This window comes from Triticum dicoccoides, chromosome 5A (genome assembly GCF_002162155.2).
Source record: "Triticum dicoccoides isolate Atlit2015 ecotype Zavitan chromosome 5A, WEW_v2.0, whole genome shotgun sequence".
NCBI classification, from domain to species: Eukaryota; Viridiplantae; Streptophyta; class Magnoliopsida; order Poales; family Poaceae; genus Triticum; species Triticum dicoccoides.
The window spans coordinates 359,586,838-359,592,553 of record NC_041388.1 but is presented as its reverse complement, the minus strand read 5'-3'; the positions used below and the strand labels follow the sequence as shown (position 1 = coordinate 359,592,553).

The 5,716-nt window shown below is 43.8% G+C and overlaps 1 long non-coding RNA gene across 1 annotated transcript; it reads left to right on the top strand.

Annotated features, from left to right (window-relative positions):
- Window positions 1-230: 230 nt before the first annotated feature.
- On the top strand, window positions 231-2,977 carry LOC119297336. The gene is made up of 3 exons (XR_005145622.1): window positions 231-1,739; window positions 2,071-2,147; window positions 2,667-2,977. It is a non-coding gene; the product is annotated as an uncharacterized LOC119297336 (long non-coding RNA).
- The last annotated feature ends 2,739 nt before the right edge of the window (window positions 2,978-5,716 follow it).

The window sequence follows — 5,716 nt, the reverse complement described above, 5'->3', positions numbered from 1 at the left end:
ACACTGGCTGAAAAGCCTCCACTACAACAAGAACCTATGTATAGCAACGCATATCTACCAACGGTACCAGACTATGTGTTATTTTGTTCAACCTCCCACCTCGTGCAGACTTCCTCGTTTTCCCTTCAAAATAGCTAACCTCCACGTGCCCACCTCCACCTTATTATGTGTACCTCCTCCGTCCAAACATTGTTACAGAAAAAATCAATATTTTCCCTATCCCATCTCTCCCCCCTCCGGCCCTCCCCCGATTCCTCTCCTACCCGAGATACATAACGACGACGCAGCCACCGCCACCTTCGATTTGGGGTAACTCCGGCGCTCTGCCGCACCATAGCTCACTGGCCTTGCTCCACCTTAGTGCTTCTGGCCAATCCTCCTCCACGGGGACGTCCTCCACGCCCCTACACGTGTCTATACATCATCCCTAGTCGGCACGGGTCGCCGGCGTAGCTCCTACCCCTCCAGTTTGTCGGCTCACTAACCCCCACATCTCCGGATGCGCGGTTGCCGCCATAGGCTCGATGGTGCTACTCCGCCTCGTCAACCTTGACCCAGACGGCGATTTTTTAGTGAGACACTTCTCCCCTCTGTTCCACTCTGTTCTTATCCTCTGTGCTTTATGTGGCAGGGCTATCTAGGGTTTGCCGTTGTGGCGTCGTAGATGACAGCTGGATATATATACCTATGGCAGCACGGCACCTCTCCCCAGGGAGGCTGCCATGGTCGCCTACTGCCTACCCCACCGCTCAGCAGGATTATCTCCCTGAAGAACATTACCGTTCCCTTATTCCCACAAATCTGTTCCCCCCTAATTTACAACATGGTGGCTTCTATAATTCCATTGGCATTTGGTGCCCTAGCTTCTCTAACCTTCCACATGTTCCATGGGTGGACCAATTACTGTACTTAAATTAAGGTGTGATCCTCACTTTTTTTTTGAAGGAAACCCGGTCCTCTAATTTTGCTATGCATGTTTCTGCTGGTGATCCCCTGATTTAGTTGTGCAGACCATATTGTGTTCGCACCTATATTACCCATATATATGTACTTATTTCTCTAGACGTCTATCATACTCTTGAGTGTTAGATTATACTATAGAGCAAAATAATTGTTTTGCCTCAAATGACTATTCACCAGTCTTGTTTATATCAATGCTTGCATCCTTCGAGGCCTCTCGGTAGAGAATCTAGTTTTCGGTGGAAACAAGGGTGATCATGCATTATTTATTCACTCCTGTTACTAAAGCTTCTGTTGTCAAGGAGGCAGTGATATTCTAAGTGCATAACTACTCCTTCGTCAGTAAGATTAAGCATTATTATATAGAATGGCATATTAAAAATCCATATAGATCACAGTCTAGACATCTCACACTTGCTAGCATGCGAAAGTATGTAGGTAAATTTGATCCATTTGAATGATTTTTTTTAACTTCAAGTACTTCTAAATTATGAAATCTTTGTATTTATTTGGATATTATGATGAATTGCAATCTTCTTAAGATCGGAAGGATGCATCACAACAAAGAATGCTTCGTGAGATGCCACAGTACATCTTTTATTCTCACTAGTATGTGAATTTTAAGTTGTTATTTAGTGAACTATGGTCTTGTAGGTTTACACAATATTAAAGATACAAAGCTACCTAAGGTAATCAGATTACGCATTTGCATGTGTGCTGCAACATGTGAAGATAAATAGGACGAGCGATGATGGCAGCACGACAATGGCATCATGTAGGTGTGGTGATCATCGATCCCTTCTCTTTCTCTGTGTGCGCGACGTGTGTATATGGATTCATCTTTCTGTTAATTGTTCATTTAGATTGATCTCTGTCTCCTAGCACATTTATCCCATGTATTTGATACCATCTTAGAAAAGATTGATTAGTTTTCGTGCCAACTCTTTGTAGACTATTTCAGATGTGATGTCTCGATTAGAAAAATAATATCACTGTAGGTATTTTCTATTGTAATTTGTGTAAGTGTTTTTCGTGTTGTGCAATAGTAATTCTTTTCTCTCTCTCTCTCTCTCTCTCAAGAATATTAATTATTGACCCGTATGATTGTAGGATAATAACTGTAACAACTCTTCTGTGCGTCCGCCTATTCATATGCTCTGACTTTAGAAGTACAAACCAACAAAAAGGTAAGATCCAAAGTAATCTAGAGCCTTTTCTAATTTATATTTTGTTTTCTACCATTTGTGATGAATGTATATATGTGAACATGACCCAGTATTCAGAAGCATAAGATGTGGTTCGCTTTTGTATCACTTTCACATTTAGCCCAATCTCTTCACAATTTATATGGATGTATGAATGTGAACATGACCCAATATTCACAAGCATACGTTATGTTAGCTTTATTATCTCTTCCACATTTAGCCAATCTGTTCACCCATTTGCAATCAACATTATTAATTGAATAATTGGCTGGGAATTCACTATACCAAATTTACAGGAATATATCCTGAATTATTTTTTGGTGCTTGCATGTTTTTCCCTTTGCTTATATTATCTGAATCTAAATTTGTACATAAGCCCAAAGGGATAATCGCGAAATAAGAAATAACGTCTTGGCTGATACCTTGCACTTTAAATTTGTCTAGAATTTTTATTATCCAAAGTACTATGTTAACTGTTCATATTTCCTTCATTGCTAGCAGAAAGATGAAGAATGTGCAATTTCTTATGGCTGCAACTGGCAGGAACTATCTTGAGGATATGCATTATGTTATAGCTGATGCCAAGAGAGACTGATCATTTTGGTTTTAGTTAATGAATGTTGAACTTGTCAGTCTAGATGCTCATGTGATGAGCTTATTTTTTGTTTCCTTCAATGAAGCTTCGATCTGTTTCTATGTAGAGTGCACATGTTCTTGTTAAACACATGTGTACAAGCTGAAGGTGTTCTTTGTAAAGCAACACTGTGTTCTTTGGATGATGTTCTTTATAAAACAACATTGTTGATTTAATATATGAGGTCTTTTTTACTATATTACATCTCCTATGCACTACCAACATTGCCTGATAATCTACATAGCAACTATTTTAAAGGTTGCAATTATTTGTTTTCGCCAATTGAAAATCCATTTGTGCAGGGTATCACCAACGCATATGAAGTGTTGTTCAGCTTTAGTTTATACGTTGCTAGTTTACAACACTTATACACAACAGTTACCAACGCATGTATATGCGTTGTTGTTGACCCTTCCAATGCCACCAACGGCAACGCATACAGATCCGTTGGTGTAGACCATACCAACGCTTATATGGACATATGACAACGCATAGATGCATTGCTGAAGGGGTGTTCCTGTTGTAGTGCTCCTCGAAAACTCAATTGGAAGTTGGGAGGAGCTCGAGGATGCTTTTCGGGCTAATTTTCAAGGGACCTATGTCTGACCTCTGGATGCAGACGATTTAAGTCATATAATTCAACAACCCGGAGAGTCAGCCCGAAAGCTTTGGAACAGGTTTCTCACTAAGAAGAACCAAATCGTCGGCTGCCCGGACGCCGAAGCCTTAGCAGCTTTCAAGCACAGCGTCCGAGACGAATGGCTCGCCAGACACCTCAGCCAAGAAAAACCGAGAATAATGGCAGCCCTGACAAGCCTCATGACCCGCTTTTGCACGGGCGAAGATAGCTGGTTAGCCCGCAGTAGCACCAGCGACCCAAGCACATCCGAAGTCAGGGATGGCAATGGAAAACCACAACACAGTAAAATCAAGCGTCGAAATAAAGAAGATATCCCAGATAATACGGCGATAAACCCTGGATTCAGGGGCTCTCGACCAGGTTAGCAGAAAAAGCCTTTCAAAGGCAGCAGAGATGGACCGTCCAGCCTAAACAAGATTCTAGACAAACTATGTCAGATTCATGGCACCCCCGATAAACCTGCAAATCACAACCACATAGAATGCTGGGTCTTCAAGTAGGCCGGTAAGCTAAACGCTGAACACAAGGGGAGGGAGACACCAACCGAAGACGAGGACGAACCTCACCAGCAAAGCACTGGAGGACAGAAAAAATTCCCACCAGAGGTTAAAACAGTAAACATGATCCACGTGACGAAGAGGAGAAGCAAACATGCACTCCGAGACATACCCGCCGTAGAGCCCGTCACCCCTAAGTTCAACCCCTGGTTGGCCTGCCCGATCACTTTGGATTGCAGGGATCACCCGACAAGCATCCGGCATGAAGGATTGGCTGCCTTGGTGTTAGACCCAATAATAAATGGATACCATCTCACACGAGTCCTTATGGACGGCGGCAGTGGTCTAAATCTGATATATCAGGACACAGTCCGCAAAATGGGGATAGACCCAACAAAAATCAGCCACAGTAATACTACCTTCAACGGAGTAATACCAGGCCCAGAGGCCCGCTTCACGGGCTCTCTAATACTAGAGGTTGTATTCGGTTCATCCGACAACTACCGAAGTGAGAAGTTAGACTTCGACATTGCTCCATTCCGAAGCAGCTATCAAGCACTACTCGGAAGAACAGCTTTCGCTCGTTTTAATGCGGTACCACATTACACTTCTCTTAAGCTTAAGATGCCTGGTCCACGTGGCATCATCACAGTTAGTGGAAATATTGAGCGTTCTCTACGCGCGGAAGAACGTGCAGCGGCTTTAACAGCCGAGCACTAGACAACCTCATCAACCAGAATAAATGACAGGTCGTCAAGACCGCGGACACGGTTAGACGAGTCCGGCGCATCACTACATATACCTGATATTGGTTTGATGGTTAAACCCTCATAGACAGTACCAGGGGCTTCCCGCGTGTAATCAGGGCTAGTTCGCCTCAACTTGACTTATCTTGAATTTTAATGGTTTATCGAGAATAAACAATTTTTTTGGCACGACAACTTTCACCTAAGTTCTTCTCTTTTACAGATGACAATCGTGCCACACCCGTCCAGGACACGGCACAACGGAGACACAGGTGCAGACGTGCAGCAGGGACCCACTCAGAGGTTTCTTTTCAGATTAAGACCCTGCGTAAACCTTTTTTACTGTCTCTTGTTGTTCACATCCTCGGATACTCAATACAACCGAGAAGGATGCTGGCGTTATTGGCATTTCGCCACGTCAGAATATTGCACATACCTGGACACTCGGGGTTTATTATTAAGGGCATTGTTCAGCCCGAAATATTTTATAAAGACCGAATACCTTAGGGAGTGTTCGGCGTCGTGAGTTTGGCCTTATATGCATCAGCTCCGAATCATGTCTTTGGTCAAATGTTGGGCTTGCCTGGCTCCCGTGTTTTGCTACCTTACGTTCCGCTCTATCGGCTAAGGCGGCACCAGGAGAACTACTGCGATTGTGCCCTGGTTCATCCGGATGAGCACCTGAGTAGAGAAAGCCGAAAACTGACTGTCATGATAAAGCGCGAGACTGGTCAACCACTCAATGACTTAGCGGAATCTTCGGGATTCCTCCGCATTAACGAAGGGCCATTTCTCGGTCATGTACGTAGGTGCACCATATTCGGACGAGCGCGGAGGTACCAGGGGCTATATAGTAGTCCCACCGTCAAACTCCTATGGCTAAGTGAAAGTGTTAAAGCAATATAGTCTGATTGCCTCGTTCGCTGCACCACAACCTCCTTAATGGACCAAGATGTTGGATCAAGTGTGAATACGCGTTTTTGCGAACACCCCCGCATTATATGCGTGGGGGCTGAAGCCGACGACTGCAAACT